Here is a 17690-nt window from a genome sequence, read left to right as displayed (position 1 = left end):
TATATATAATTTCTTCCTTATATTTATATTGGGTGTTTATTACAGTGATGGGAAATTGGCTAATATACCTCCAGACACTCTGTTCCCAGGCTTCACCCATGTTGCTGTCATGAATGTTGCTTAAACAAACCACACAGATTACCATCTCAGCTCTGGTGTTCTCTTTTCAGCCACTTTCATCTCTTAAGTTTCAGAGAGACCTTGTCTATTGTATTCTAAAATTTGAGTTTTTCTCACTCCCTATTCTCTCCAAACTTTGATTTTCAAATGCAGCCTGATTTGCCATGTTCTGTTTATTCCTACATTTGTTTGCTTCTTCTCAAATATGTGATAAGGGGACTGTGCCTTGGCTGTTGTCCTCATTGCTTTGCTTACAGTGCTTGTGTACCTAAAATTCCTTCTGGAAGGTGCAAACAATGCTTGGTGTCCATCTCCCTTGGTTCCAACAACAAACTGAGATATAATTTTGCCAAACTACAGTCTGGAGAACCAGTGAGTTTATTGGGCTTATTTACAGAACAATGAATGAGGTTCACTTACAAAAATGTGGGTGCTCTCCCTCATAAGACTGCACTGGAAAATCTCTATCCAGGCATGGATAGTGACTTCCCCATAGCCGCACAACATGGTGAAAGAGCTTCCCTGTGGTTTCCTTAGCTTATGTGCTCTTACCCCTTCCCCATCCAGCAACTAGGGCCAACTGGTTGGTTGGGAGGTATGGTTGACTCTCTCTGCCTCTCCCTTCTTACTGAGATTAACAGTCAACAAATTTGGCTGTGATAGTCCTAGGCAAGTGAGTGCAACGAAGCTTAGGACGAAGGCACTCATCCATAGTCTGCCAGTCAGAGGACAATCCTGTCCAATGCTCCATCCCTTCTTCCAGCTCTTACATTCTTTCTATCATCCTCTCTGTCACCCTTTTCCCCAAGAGTCCTTGAGCCTTAGAGGAAGTCACATAGATGTAGGATGATCTTCCTCCCACTGTGGTGAGATACTGAACCTTTGGGCCTTTATCATCTGTTTTCAGGACATGGCTGTTGACCCATCTTTGTGGTATTCTTCCTACTATGAAAATACAAATGAGAAGGAAAAAGTGGGAACATCTAAATGGATACTGACTTCTGTCATAACCTATGGGTGTAAACACAAATACTTAAAAGGCATCTTAGCAGGTGTAGCACATCCATCTAACAAAATAATTGCAGTGGCCTATAACTTTCCCTGCCATCAGAGGTTGACCTGAGTTGCAGTACCAGGCCTGTGTTCCTCCACAAGCAGTAGGCCTTAAATTCAGTTGGAAATTTGTCAGTTGTACATACACTATTACTCCACTATTGCACCAGTAGACACATCTTGCTTGGAATGTCAATAGTGAAGCACATGGGGTGTTCTAGTTTGTTTCTCCATTGCTGTGACAAAACACTCTGACCAATATCAACTTGGGGAGGAAAGGATTTATTTCATCTTACATCTCCCAGGTCATAGTTCATCACTGAGGGAGCCCAAGGTAGGAACTCAGGGCAGGAACCTGGATGCAGGAGCTGAAGCACAGGCCATGGAGGGATGCTGCTTACTGACTTGCTCCCCTGGCCTGTGCTCAACCTGCTTTCTTATACAATAAAGGACCACCTGCCCAGGGGTGACACTGCCCACAGTGGGCTGGATCCTCCCTCATCACTCAACAATTAAGAAATACCCCACAGACATGAGCACAGGTTAGTTCAATGGAAGCAATTCCCCAACTAAGGCTCCCTCAACCAAGGCATGTCAAGCTGACACTAAAACTATCCAGTACACAGGATCCATCATTAGCAATTCTCCCATAGCAATGAAGGCCAGGCATCTGGCAGTGGGAAGTTTCCAATTCAGACCTAGTTTGATTTCTCCCTTTCCCACACTCACATCATTCAGTGTCTTTAGCAATAGGGTCATAACATCTAGTTCTAGAATGCAACTGGCATTAGTAGCAAGAGCCTTTATCTTTTGTGGGGCCTCTGGGGCCTTCCTAACCAACAGCTCAAGTGGGGCAACCCACCTTGACACTGGAATTTGCACGTAAAAATTGTAAAGTTTTGGAGAGCCTCTATTTTTATTTTTTAAAATATCTGTTTACTATATTTGGCATTTACAGGACCAGGCTGTTGTAGACATTTCTCAACCATGCTGGTGGATATCACTTGTACCTTACCAGACCATAAAGCTTCCAAGAATTTCACAGTTGTACCTGGTCCTTGTACCCTTTGTGATTTCTTCCATTCTTTTTTCTTTAGGTGTACTTGTTAAGTCTAGAATGGGTTACACATCTTCAAAACACTCATAGGTTAACATCATGCACTAAATCAAATATAAACAAGGTCTAGCATTATGGAAAGATTTTATCCATTTGTATCAATTGCTTTCTCAACAGATCCATATTGGCTACAATAGCATGGATAAGAGGCATTAATTTAGTTAGCTCTTTAATATCTTTCATCATTTTTTGAGCCATTCCATATTCTGGAGTTCTTACATAGAACTTCTCTGCATTTCTCCATTCCTGATAAACTCACTGGGGCTGGCTCAAGCTGCTAGCCTTAAACAGGGCCAAGGAGGAATAGGGCCCCTCTCACCCCTGCTACACTTATTGGTTCCCTAGGTTAGGTAGGTCCTGAGTCTGACCCACACCTGCTGTCTTTCCATCAACCACACATGCTATCTCTCCATCAATCACACCTGGTGGCTGGGGGAGGCCCAGGGTCAGTAAACTGTCTCCACCACAGCATAACATTTTAAGAGAGAAATGTGTTCTGTTTAATCTGAAGGGATCATTATCCACCCCTGGGACAATTTTTGTCTTCTGTACCTGTATTGTTTTTATCGTGGATGCCTTTTGTGAGCTACTCCTAGAGTTTTAAAGCCTTCCAGAAGTTCCTTAGCACAGAATTTGGCTTTTGTCAGTTTTTCTTCAGGAACTTGGGCTTGATACAAATCTTGCCACATTTGCCTTTGAGTAACCTTTGGCCTTTGAGGCCAAACAGACCTCTTTCTCTGCTTTATCTTTTTCCTATCTCATCTAGGTTGCTCTACTATTTTATAAACATACTTTCCATGCTGGTCTAAGTCACTTAGATCTGCCAAAGCCTCTCCTACTTCATAAAGATCCTGCCCCACTAAGGGACTCAACAAAGCTATTAGAGCTCCATACCAATCTCGAGGTCCCTGCTAAATCAAGTTCTTTAAATCTCTAGTGAACACAGTTCTATCTGGCCCAGTTAACTGAGCATCATACATTGCTTTCCTCATACCTAGTTCTCTCAGTAGTGCCTATCCCTCCTCTAATGCCCTCCAGGCCCTGATATCCATGGGAACCTCCACTGGTGATGACCAAATATCTCTATTAGCTCATACAAGCCAGTCCATTGGGGACTGATTTCTGTGTACTGCCTCAGGTTATGTAGCCTGTACCTCAAGGAGGGATAGGTGGTTATATTGCTCAGATTTTCTGTTTCTGTAGCACTTAAACTAATACCATCTCCTCCCATGTCCCACATCTTCACAAGCCAGGTGGTGAGGGGCTCCTTCATTGTTTGTTTGAAAGTCTTCCCTATTCCCAACAGCTCCAGTGCTGAGTATTCTGATGGCCATCGTCTTTTACACTAGACCATTGTTAAGACCTCTGTCAGCATGCTGAAATACGGATTTTTCCTTTCTTTTTATTAAAGGTTGAACCTGAGGGGCATCTTTAGCCATTTATAGGCTGCTCCCTTCCTCATCACTATCTGCCTTGTCCCATGGGTTCCAGGTTTTGGAGTCCCAGGATGAGACTTGTATTATTGATCTAATCTGAGTTCTCTTCCCCTTCTGGCCCCCTAGCTGTAAAAAAAAAAAATGGCAGGCTAACACCTCTATCACTTTTTCTCTTTTATTCATCTTACTGGCAAGGTCAGAGGCCAATACTGAAGAGGTCAGCCTCATCTCCCTTTCTCACTGCAACTCCTCTCTTACACCTTCAGTCTCCCTCTAGGCTACCACCTTAGCCTGGGACAGCTCTCTTACTACCCATAAGAGTGGCCAGGCTGCCTCAGCAGCTTCTTGCTGATACTTTCATCCCTGGTGTGCTACTCCCAGAGCTTATATTGTCTACTCTAGACCTTCATCTATTCTCAAAGGATCTCTGTACTCCCATGGTGAACCCCACTGGTCAAGCAAGTATGCCACTCCATACCACCTACGAGAGGACTTCCATGGCAGAATTTCCCCCACTAACATCATCCGCTTAGCTGGCCTCACCCCAGTTACACATCTCACTACCCATTACACTACCCATGCCATGCTGCTACCAGCCCACCATGTCAAATTTCCTCTGCCAACACTTTTCTCTCACTCAACTTCCCTTTGGTTTTTGGTGTCCTTCCCTATAACAGAGGTAACACCATCGCTCTTCACAAACTTCTCCTTGGTTTTGCTACAACTTGCTGACTCCACCAATTTTAACTAAAATTCCTTCTGGGAGGTACAAATGATGTTTGACCTCTCTTCCCTTGGTCCTTATGACAAATTGAGGTGTAATTTCACCAAACTACAGTCTGGAAAACCAGTGAGTTTACTGGGCTTACTTACAGAGCAATGAATAAAGGTTCACTTACAGAAGTGTGGGTGCTCCCCTCCTAAGGCCACACTGGAAAGTCTCCTTCCAAGAGACTTCCTCACAGCCACACAACATGGTAAGAGAGCCTGCATATGGCATCCTCGGCTTATATAACCTTAGCCCCTCCCCGTCATGCAACTAGGGCCAATTGGTTGGTTGTAAGATGTGGTTGACTCTCCCTGTCCCTCCATTCTAGCAGAGTGTAACAGCCAACAAATTTGGGAAGAAGGCATCTGTCCATAGTCTGCTCATCAGAGGACAGTCCTATACAACAGCCTGGTATTTCTGGTATACAGAATCTGCCCATTAAGTAATATTATAATTTGATATGGACTGTCTTCATAAGGGTTACAGTGTTGAAATCCTGAACTCAATACATCAGTGTTCAGAGGTGGGAGATGACTGCATCATTAGGGTTCTGACCTCATCAATGGGTTAATACATTGATGGATTTCTAGTTGAATAAACAATTTAAGGATGGTGGAAATGTAGAAAGTGGGTTCTAGTTGAAGAAAATAGGGCAATAGGACAAGTCCTTGAAGTATTTATCTTGTCCCTGTTTCTTCCCTTTGTCAGTCTTATCTGCCTTCCCTCTATTCTTCTAGCCCTCTCTCCCCTCAAAGTCAAAGCAATGAAACCATTTAACTATGGACTGGATGAATCCTGTGAAATTGAAGCCAAAATAAATCATTCCATTTTTAAGTTGTTTTTATCAGTTATCTTGTAACAATGATGGAGAGGTGATTGATGTAAATAGTATTTGTTTCTAAATGCAGCTTTTCATTACATCCTAGCACTTGAATTTCCAGAATTCAATAAACAAATATTTATCACACATTAAAGCCTGAAGGGGGCAGCAAAGTTTCACCTGGCATCCCCCTCGGTCAGCAATTCAGAGGGTCTACCTAATAGAACATTGAGCAGACCAATCTGAGCTGAAAGACATGAGGACATAGGACTCATTGGAGGAGGCAGAGAGGGTTCAGGAGGAGAATGGTGATGTTTGTGTTAGTCTAGGTGAATGAAACCCACACTAAGGGAAGGGGTCTACAAAATGAACAGGTGGGTTGTCAAAAAACTTAATAAGTAGCAGAGAATTTGTTACTTACCTCAGCAAAGTTATTGGTAATGGCCTCAGGGAGATACCCCTTTCAGAAAACTGTAAACACAGTCTGGAAGTCAAAATGTGCTTATATCCAAAAAGACAAGTGAGGACTTATGCAGGTACTAAGAAGTGGCACCTCTTCAAAGAATGTCAGCCAGGTGTGGTGGTGCCTGCCTTAATCCCAGCACTTGGGAGGCAGAGGCAGGCTGATCTCTTTGAGACTGCTGCCAGTCTTGTCTAAATAGTGAGTTCTAGGCCAGCTTGGCCTACATGGAGACCCTGTCTAAAAAGACCAGAAGAAGTGGTACCTCTTCAAAGACTGCCATGTATCTTTCAGTTGTTGAAATGGTCTACTTCCTGCAGGTGTTATGTAAAAACAAAAATGGGAATCACATACTGATTGTTGTAGAAGAGATCAGATATTGGCACTGTTGAGTCATTAAAACAAGCTAAAATATTTCCAATTATTCACTCGGACTTTTTCATTTTTTCCCTATGAAATCATCCTCAGCTAAATTAAAATATGATTAATGTTCTAAAATATAAGAATAAAATATAATTGTTGTACTATATTCCTTCGTGTGCTCAGTTCTTCATTTCTTCAAGCCTCTTCCCTAGAACCTTTTACTTCATGTTCCAAGCATTCTTCTTCTAGGGCTTGTGGTTACTGGGCATTGCAGATGTTGGGTTAGTGTATGCAACCGAGGACCTGAAATTTAAATGTTTTAGGGTTTTTTTTTTATTAATTAACTTACGAAGTCATAGGTTTCCAAATGGGGTTTTTATATGAATTTCATTTGGTTGATTCCCACCCTCCCCTAATTTTTCCTCATCTCCCTGGCTCTCCCTTCCATGCTGTACCCTTTAACCGCCAGAATTTTCCCCTTCCTGTATCGTTTTGTTAATAATCCACTGAGTTTAATTAGGGTTGCTTGGAATATTTACTGAATGATGGGTAACTTTCCAGTGACTACACCCCCTGAAAAAAGTGACTTGTCCTCCGCCAGTAGTCACTAACTACCAATATCTCCTTAGCTGGGGGTCGGGGGAGCTCATGTGCCCCTCCCCCATTTATCCTGGACTGTTCATAGATTGCATCTTTTGCAAGCCTTTGCCAGGTTACTGACCACTGCTAGGATTCATGAATACAGTGGCTATGTCATCCAGAAGACAGCATTTCATAGCACCTCTCCCCATCATCCAGTTCTTATATTTCTTCCCCTTTTCTGTAGTGCTTCTTGAGTTTGAGGAAGGGAGTGATATGAATATCCTACTCAGAACAGAGCACTGAACAGTGACATATTTTCAGCACCTTGATCAGTTAAGAGTCTCTAAATTGACTGCTGCCCACTGCAAAAAGAAGAATCTCTGACCAGAGTTAAGAGCAGTACTAATCTATGGGCCTAAACATAAATATTTAGAAGGCAGCTAGACAACATGTAGGTTAGCGCTGAGTAGTAGATTTCCCCTCTAGGACCTTGAACATCCAACCTATGGGTTTTTGATTAGGTTTACAGTTCCAGCCATGAATTCCTGCATGTGACACAGGATTCATATCCAATCAGTAAGCAGTTGGTTACCTCCATAACATCCATGGCACTGCCATACTAATAGGCACATTGTGCCTGGAAGGTTGGAACTGTAGCATGAAAGATTCACCACTGGAGAAATTTAAATTTTATATAATTTCAATTAATTTATATTTTAAACTTAAACTTGAGGCAGTTACTGAAAAACCTAAGTATTGGGGGAATAATTAGAGTATCTGGATGTACTTTCAACTGTTAATATGTGGCTATCCAAATTATATAAACATACATAGTGAAAATTTAATGTGTAAATTAGTAAGATGTTCTTTCTTCCTTCCTTTCCTCCTCCATTCCTCCCTCTCTCTTTCTTTATCTCTTTCTCACTTTCTTTTTAGTCTTGCTATAAATCCTAGACTGAACTCAGCTTTCCAAACCCTCTGTTCTATCCTCTCAAGTTCTGGGGTTATAGGAAAGTGCTACCATATTCCACTGTATCTTTTTAAAATTTTGTAGTACTAGGGATGAACTTATATATGCTAGGCAACCGCTCTACCACTGAGCCCTATTCCCAGCCCTCTTTTTACCTTTATATTTTGAGACAACAATCTCACTAAATTATTCAGGCTATCCTTGAGCTCACACTGCAGCCTAGACTGAGATCCTCCTGTCTCAGCCTCCTAGGTCTCTAAATTACAAACCTGCACCAATGAACTAGGCTCAGTATGTTCTTAAAGTGCAAAGTACACTCTACATTTTGAAGATCTGATAAAGGAGTTTAGGTGTCATTTTAAACTTGTCATGAACTCCTAAGAATCTACATTTTAAAAAATCTCCAGGTGATTTAATGTTTCTATTCCAATTTGAGATCCAAGGATCCAAACTACAACCAATAATCATGTTTTACCCATTCTTTGTATCTTTGACACACAGAAGCAAGCTAATAAAATTTAAAAGCAATTTTGCAGCTTATTATACCCTACCATTCCCCTACATCATTGGTATAGTAAGCCCTGACCAAGCTGTCTGCCAAACAGCACTGATCTAAAGAAATGGCTGCCACTATCTCCTCTCGCCTTCCTTGTCCTTTAGTTATCCATTGCCTAGTCTCAGCCCTACTTCTGTTGCACATACTAGAATCACAGATTCACAGACTTCTTCAACTACACACTGGCTATATTAGATTCAGGAAGCAGAGCCTAATGTAGAGATTAATATAAAAGAACTTATTCTATGAAGGATTTCAGGAAAAGATGACTGAAGAGGCAGAATATAAGGAATTATGCTAAGCAAATATATAGTCTCTACTGAAGACTATTCTTATCTTTATCTTATGAGGACCATCAGGTGTCCAAATATCATTACATTATCATTCCTATCTTAAGACAAGAGCATCTCTTTGATACCAACTAATCAGCTATTGGATGAATTTAGGGTTAAATTCATAGCTTCCTGCAAGATGGCTTCCATTCAGTTGACAGACATTATTTGTAGAGGAGTAGCTGTGAATTGTTACCAATCAAAACAGCTGAGCAAAGGGTCATAAAAGGGAATTAAGGTGTGCGCTCACACCATCACCTGCAGTCAAATCCAATGCAACTCTCAGATTCACTCTCTTTCACATTGTTTACTCCATTCAAATATGGTTTATGTAAGATTATTGCTGGATGTAATTTTTGGAAAATTTTACAAAAAGAGGATTGGTGAATGAAGCACAGACCCAGTTTCTATTTGTCTTGAAACAATGCTTTCAACTGAGACACTTTACCTTACAAATGTTACCTTCCTAAGAATCAGCCGATTTTCTTTGCTGGTCACCAGAAGTTCAAATCTCAGTATATTCTGACTACAGTCAAGCTGAATGTGCTAAACAGGACAGAAATTAGGTGTGAAAATTGCTCAGAAATAACATGGGAAAAATCAAAAGTGATAGAATTGGAATGAAAATGGATCCTGACGATACAGAATCAAGAGGGTAACCATAGCAGGCAGGACACAGTACAGTTTGATGATATGAGAAAGTGATCTTTTGTCCTCTAACAAGGAGAGTAGAACATTTAGGATAATCCAGGAGTCTAAGATTCTCAAAGGTTCACAGATGGACTAGCTGGATTCTCCCATCCAAAATCTCAAGGTTGTACTTCCAGGAGGACTAATTTGGTTGTAAGACACTTACCAACACTGAGAATTAACCTCTGATGTTCTTCTATCCTTTTTAAATTTGTTTTGAGAATATCATATATGAGTACTGCACTTGGATCATTTCCACCTTTGCCTTTCTCCCTCCAACTCTTCCCAGGCCCCCTCAACTTCCCCTCAATTTTGTGACCACCTCTCTCTCTCTCTCTCTCTCTCTCTCTCGCTCTCTCTCTCTCTCTCCATATGTATATATACACATACACACACACACATTAAGTGATGCTTGTGTGTGTACATGAGTGTAGGACTGACCACTTGGGATTGTGTAAACTATCAAGGAGCTTATTCATGGAGAAAACTGATTCTCCCCCAGCCCCTGCTACTCTTAAAATTAGTTCCCAAGTGTGGTGTTCAGTATATGTTCTCTGGCTTAAGAAGGTAAGTGACTATTTAAATGTTGTCAAAGAGTCCCTCTGATCTTGACTTTTTGCTTTCAGGTACATCCAAATTTTCGACAACATGACAGGATGTTGTCATCTCTAAAGTTCATATTCAAGAACCACAAAATCGAGTTACAAAAATAATCACAAAATGTCTCATAATGTCTTAAGAAATTTTCAATCTTGTGCTGGGCTGCCATCATAACAATCATTGGCCATACTGTCTATGACCCAATGATTGGACATGTCTGGATTGTTGATTAATAGAGATGAGCTTGTCACTGATATTAATCAAATTAATAACACTTGGCAAGGGCAACCCAATGTCACAGTTTTTATTTCCTCACATTGTTCAGAATCTCCAAATATTGCACCAGGAAATGAATCCCATGTCAACTATATCTCATCAAAGTTTGCCACATGAACTAAGTGTTAGCAATGATAAGATGGCAAGATACCAGGAACTATAAACTTCTGTCATCAATGTGATATCATTGTTATCTATCTCCAGAATAATACAGAACTAACCATCTGGGAAACCATCCTTAGAACTACATCATAAAAACACTTTCTGGACTCACAAAATATTGGCACTTAAAGATGCATGCCTTATTCCATTTCCCTGAAACTAGAGGCTAAGATAGGGAAGTCTAACTCAAGTGGTTTCTGGGGAGTGCTCCAGGAAAGAGAATAATAATGCTGGGATAATATTCTGAGTTAGGATTTTTTATACCAGAAGTTATTGAATAGTTTTTTAATGGTTTCTGGATGTCAACTCAGCACTTTACAAGTCATTAAGACTGAGGGAGAAGAAAATAAAACCTTTAAATATGGTTAATATCACTGACAAATTGGGCAACCAACAATATGGTCCCAGCTAATGATTCACTTGAATATGATCCCACAGGAACTACCGGATCTGGATTGCACCACAGAATTGATCTCACCCTGAGATAAGGAGTTAGCAGCATATGACACTTAGTCACTGATCAAAGTCTACTTTGTCATGGGGGAATGGGGTGATGGTGTGATCTAGACTCCCAGGAAGATGATTGCTGGACATCTATGGCTCATTACATTTCCATGGCATTGTGAAGAGAGCAAATATGAATGTGAATGTGCAAGTAGCTCCACAGTAGGATATTCTACATGAAATATACAGTCTTTTGAGAGATGCCCAGGAGTGTATATATCATGTGGTATGTATCATGGGTCATGTGATAGCTACATTTCAAGTTGTTTTGGTTTTTGTTTTTTTTTTTTGTCTTTTTGAGACAGGGTCTCCCTGTAGCCCCAGCTGTCCTGGAACTTGCTATGTAGACCAGGCTGGCCTTGAACTCACAAAGATCTGCCTGCCTCTGCCTCCCAAGTGTCGATTTCAAGGTTGTTTTTTGTTTTGTTTTGTTTTTGCAAAACCTTCAAACAGAATATTGAATTGGATGTACTAATTTACTCTCCCACCAACAGTGTACAAAGTTTTTACTTTTTCTACATCAATGCCTGCATTTGTTATTGGTTGTATTCTTTTTTTTAACTATTAAAATTTACTGAATTTTTGCAAATTTCATACAATATATTTTTATCATATTTTGACCCCCTGTACTATCTGCACCCCCCTTTAATACCTCCACTTAATTTCATATACTCTATCATATGTACTAAAGCCTATTGAGTCAAATTTGTGTCCCCAATGCCCTTCTGTGTGGTTCATCCAGTGGAGCCTAGTAAATCTCTCCAGCATCATATCCTTAAAGAAAACCAACTCTCCCTCTTCCAGAAGCTATCAGTTGTTAATAGTTCTTCAAATAAGATTGGGGTTTTATACCAATTTCCCTGCATCTGTGCTGGGTTTTTTGTATGGCTTGAGCTTACATGGGACTAGTACATGCTACCACCGTTACTGTGAGTTCATATGAGTAACTGACAAGCTATCTGGAAAACACTGTTTCCTTGTGGACATCCACCTCACTTGGCTCTTACAATCTTTCTGCCACCACTTTTGCAAAGATCCCTGAGCCTTTGGAGGCAGGAGTTTAACATAGGTGTCCCATTCAGGGATAAGCAGTCTGCAGCCTCAAATTCTCTACGCATTGGTCAGTTGTAGTTCTATGTGTCAATCACCATATTCTGTATAAGAGTGTTTCTCTGCCAAGAGTTAATCTATAGGTATAACAATAAGTCATTAGAAATCAGTTTAATATTATCTTTATTTGACAAAACGGTTGTACTAGGCTCTCACCCAGGGTTTGTGGGCTGTCTAGGCTCAGGTTCCTAGGCCTGATATCACTGTCAGGTATGGGCTTCATCCTATGAAGTAGACCTTAAATCCAATTAGAAAGTAGATGATAAATGCATTCAGAAAAATAGCAGGATATAAGAGTGAAATACAAACACACAACAGTACCATTTCTATATATCAACAACAAACATACTGAGAAAGAAATCAGGGAAATTATCTCACTTATAATAGCCTCAAAAACCATAAAATATCTTGGAATAAATCTAACCTAGGCAGTAAAGGACGTGTATAATAAAAGTTAAAGACACCAAAGAAAGAAATTAAAGAAGATAATAGAAGATGGAAAGACTTCTCATGCTCATGGCTTACTGGGATTAATGTTGTGAAAATGTCCATCTTGCCAAAAGCAATCTACATATTCAATGGAATAACCCATTAAAATTCCTACACAATTCTTCCCAGAAATTTAAAAAATAATCTCAAATTTCATATAGAGTACACAAAAAAACAGGCTAGTGAAAATAATCCTGAAAAATAAAAGAACTAATAAAGGCATTACCACCTTTGATCTCAAATTATACTACAGAGCTATAGTAATAAAAAGAGCATGACACTGAAAGAAAAACAGATACATTGATCAGTGGGATAGAACTAAGTCCCAGTTTTAAATCCACACATTTATACCCACCTGACTTTTGACAAAGGAGCCACAAATACACACTGGACAGTGTTGTGTAAACGAATGAAACTAGATCCCTATCTCTTACCACGCACAAAACTCAACTCCAAATCGATCAAGGACCTCAACTTAAGATCCAATACTTTCGATTGCTGTTACAAAAACACACTAACCAAAACCAACTTGGTGAGGAAAGGGTTTATTTTATCTTACATCTCCTGGGTCACAGTTCATCACTGAGAGCCCTAGGTAGGAACGCATGGCAGGAACCTGAAGCACAAACCATGGAGGATAGCTGCTTACTGGCTTGTGTAGCCTGCTTTCTTATACAATACAGGACAACCTGCCCAGGGATGGCACTGCCCACAGCGGTCTGGGTTTCCACATCACTCAATAATCAAGAAAATGCATCACAGACATGACCACAGGCCAGTCCAATGTAGGAAATTCTCCATTTAAGGTTCTCTCAACCCAGGTGTGTCAAGATGACAACTAAAGCTAACCAGCATAAATGACCCCTTGTAAACTTGACACAAAAGCACATTACTGTTAAATCACCACCTTTCCATTTCTTCTCCACAAGATATGATGTTACTATGACAATATCAGACTGTACAACCTTAAAAGTCCCACAGTCCTTAAAAAATTCAAATACTTTAAAAGTTAAACGTCTCTATTTAAAGTCTCTTAACTGTGGGCTCCTATAAAATCCAAAATAAGTTAAGCACTGTCTTATTTCGAAAGGGAAGAATTAGACACACTTAAACAGAACCAAAGTCCTGCAAAGTAGCTCTAGGTTGGGCATCTGGGATTTACTCAGGATCTTCTAGGCTCCAAAGGGCTTGGGTAGCTTCATTTCTCTGGTTCTGCTGTCCATAGCACACACAGCTTGTCTCATAGGCTCAGACAAGCCCCACTCCTTAAGCACAGAAAATAACTTTCTGAACAGGACTCCTATAGCACAAGCATTAAGTCCAACAATTGACAAATGAGTCCACATGAAAGTAAAAGCTTCTGTACATCAAAGGGCACCATCATTCAAGTAAGGAGGCAACCTTACAGAATGGGAAAATTTTTACCAGCTATACTTCTTACAGAGGTATCTAGAATATACAAAGAATATACAAAATATATCAAAAACAAAATACAATTAAAATCAGGGCAAGAAGCTGAACAGGGAGTTCTCTAAAGATAAAATGCAGATAGATGAAAAATACTTTTTAAAATGTTTATCATCTTTACTCAACAGGGAAATGTTGTTTCCTATAAGTTGACATCTTAGAGCATCCTAAATGTCCTGTTAATCTGCTTCTCCTCAAAATCGTCTCTGCTTCTTTTGCCCCTGGAAAGTCCAGTCTGGGTCTGTCACAGAAGCTCTAGTTGGCTGTATTCTTGATGATGATGGCCATTCTGACTAGAGTGATGTGGAATCTTTTTTTTAAAAATAATATTTGTATTCTTTGGAAGTTCTATACATTTATAAAATATATATATTGATCATATCCACCCATTACTACCTCCCTCCAACTCATCCTAGTACCCCTCCCACCCAACCTCCCTCTTAACCTCATGTTCTCTTTTCATTCACTTTTGCTATTAATATCTACTTCAGCTCTATTAGTGCTGCCCATATGCTCATGGGTGTGTGTGGCCATCCACTTGGGCATGAGCAACCTATCAAAGGCTACATCTCCAAAGGAAAGTGACTTTCCCTTCCTCTGCAGCTATCAAGTGCCAATAGCTGTTCCAGTAGGAGTCTTAAAGTGGCTTGAAACTGAATTTTCCTGATGGATAAGAATATTAACATTTTAAAGTGTGTACTAGTCATTTGTACTACTTCTTTTGAAAGATAACTTTAATTTTATCACCCATTTTTAATTGGGTAGTCTGTTTTCTTGAGTTTTAGGTTTTTTGTTATTTGTATATTCTAGACAAAAATCTTCTCCCAGATGTAGAGCTTTGAAATATTTTCTTCCATTCTATGGGCTGACCCTTCACATTATTGATGGTTTTCTTTGCTGTACAGAAGCTCTGAGGTTTCAAGAAGTCTTGTTTGTCAATTGTTATAAGGAAGAAGAAAAGACCTAGGCTATCCAACACAATTCTGAACAAAAAGAAAACTGCGAGAGGTGTCACCATACATGACTTCAAATCATACAACAGATCCATAGCAATAGAAACAACATGATGCTTGCACTAAAACAGGCACACAGACTAATGGAATACGATCAAGGACCCAGAAAATATGTCCATGCAACTATAGCTTCCTGATTTTTTTTACAACGATGCCATTTATTGAAAGGATACATGGTAATGCTCAAAAACAGCCCCAATATGTTCACAAAAAGCATTTTTGAAACAATATTTTAAAACTTTTTCTATTTATTTTATGTGATATGTATGAGTGTTTTGCCTACGTGTATGTAAGCGTGCCCATGTTGTGTAATGCCTGTGGAGGGGAGCAAAATGCTTATAGTACAGGGGGACTCTACCACGTCTAGTCTAAACATGCCCATTTGCCACCACCAATCAAAGCACCATCCCATTATGATAACTCTTCATGCATGAAAAAACCAATTCTTATTACCTTAATAATGAGCTAAACAGTACAGAGTTTAAAAATAAGATACGATTTATTGAAAGGATACATGGTAATGCTCAATAAACAGCCCTAATATGTTTAGAAAAGCATTTTTGAAACAGTATTTTAAAACTTTTTCTACTTATTTTTATGTGTATGAGTGTTTTGCCTGCATGTATGTAAGTGCACCCATGTCATGTAATGCCTGTGAAGGAGAGCAACGGACATTGGATCTCCTGGAACTGGGGTTACAGATGATTGCTAGTCACCATATGGGTACTAGGATTTGAACCAGGATCTTCTGCAAGAGCAGTCAGTGTTCTTCATTACTGAGCCATCTCCCCAGCCCCCCAAAAATATTTTAAATCAATTAATTTTCATTTTCTAAATTCATCTTCTGTACTGCAGTAAGAACTAACTACTCAGCTTGATCAGGACCATTTCATCTTGTCTCCAGATCCTATCATGTGTGCTTCCTTTTGGTTAAATTTTCTGTTTGGTGTTTTTTATCTCACTTTCTCTTTGTTCTTGATTCTTCCTTGGGCCCTTTTTCAATTGCAATGAAAATGAAGAAAAGGAAAGTTCCTGTCATAGACAAACATGAGAACATGCACAAGATTTATGAGGGAATTTCTCTTTTGTATTCCCTACTCTAAGCTATGAGAATACCTGTCAAAAGTTAATTTGGAACAACAACAACAAAAAAAAGCCTTTGTAGTAACTTTTCTTTAAAAAAAAATTCCAATTCTGAAACCATAAAAGTAGTTTGAAATAAGTCTGTAGCTCTTGAGCTCTACTTTATGTATTAATTACTTCTTTTGTCATTGCTGTGATAAACATCTTTCAGAAACAACTTCAGGAAGGAAAGATTTATTTGGGATCATGGTTTCAGAGAATTCAGCCTTCTGTATTTTGGGTCCATGCACTTGAGCATAACATTATGGTGGCGGGAATATGTGATAAAAGTGGTTGTTTACCTCACAGAGACCAGAAAAAAAAGAGAAAAAGTCAGGGCAGCTAACTTCTAAAGTCATTCCTCAGTGACATACTTCCTTAGGTAAATCCTTAGCCATCTCTGCTGGTTAGGTATCAAATACTCAGCACATGAACTTATGGGTAAATTTCATATTCAAATTTTAAAATGCATTCAAATGAAAGAGTAGAACAACTAAGCATCTTAATGCTAAAATGTTGCTCATTTAATACTTTCATTTGATTTTTGTATGTGTGTATACGTGTCTATGTGACTGTGTATGCACATGGGTGTGTCTTTGCACATGTGGAACACAGGGCATCAGAGCTGGAGTAACAAGTGTGTGAAGTGAAGAGCCAGAATGCTCTCACTCCATTTTGGCTAGCTTCTTTAGACAAGCCCAGACAAGCTCAGGCTTATTGTACATGTAAAAGACTTATAATGTATGAACAAAAACTTCTGACTCTAAAAGATATTAGTCAGCACATTCCAATGCCCTGAAGACAGCCCCTACCAATCAAGACTTTCCCCGTACACAGGATATGGGGACATCCAATTAAGACCTTCCCCGTACACAGGATATGGGGACATCCAATTAAGACTTTCCCCGTACACAGGATATGGGGACATCCAATTATTTTAAAAAATGCTTGGCGTGCACGGGTTTCTATGAAGTGCCCCAATAAAAGTTCCTGCCTGCTATTGTTCAGGGCCAGACTCCATATTTGGCTCGTGAAGTCTGTGCCTGGCTAGCCACCATTTGGTTATTGTCTTTTTTTTTTTTTTTACTTTAAATCCTTAAATAAACTTTTGCATAATCTTTTTGGGTATCTGTGGGAATTATTCTCGATTCTCTAACCCTAACATTCAGGATGCCTGGTTTGTTATGTGGGTGCTTGGATTTGAACTTTGGTCCTCATGATCTTACATCAAATGCACCTCACCACTGAGCCTCCTCTCCATCCCCAAATTTTGCTTATTATTTAACATTAAGCTCTTCACTACAAGTGAGTCTATTTTAATTTCTGAATATTAGTTTATAATTCTGATATTTAATAACTTCACAGTTAAAGATGATGACAAACCAGATATTAATAACTAATTCACAATTATTAGATACTTTTCAATAAATGGCAGGAATCTGTTTCGGAAATAGTGAGTACTTACTCCATAAGTTGTATTAGTACATGAAATATTACAGTGATGACAAGATTGAGATCAAGACCCACCACAACTCCAAACAGAAGAGGACAGTAGGCAGAAATAAAAGTCACCAATCTATGCTGTAAACTCAGTGCCATTCATGCTATTTGCCCTGCAAAAACTTTGCAAGGAAGATTCATTCAATGCAGATGAAACAATATTCTAATTAGAAGACTCT

Source organism: Nannospalax galili, unplaced genomic scaffold, assembly GCF_000622305.1.
Source record: "Nannospalax galili isolate Female #2095 unplaced genomic scaffold, S.galili_v1.0 scaffold751, whole genome shotgun sequence".
Classification (NCBI taxonomy): Eukaryota; Metazoa; Chordata; class Mammalia; order Rodentia; family Spalacidae; genus Nannospalax; species Nannospalax galili.
This window is presented reverse-complemented; position numbering follows the sequence as displayed.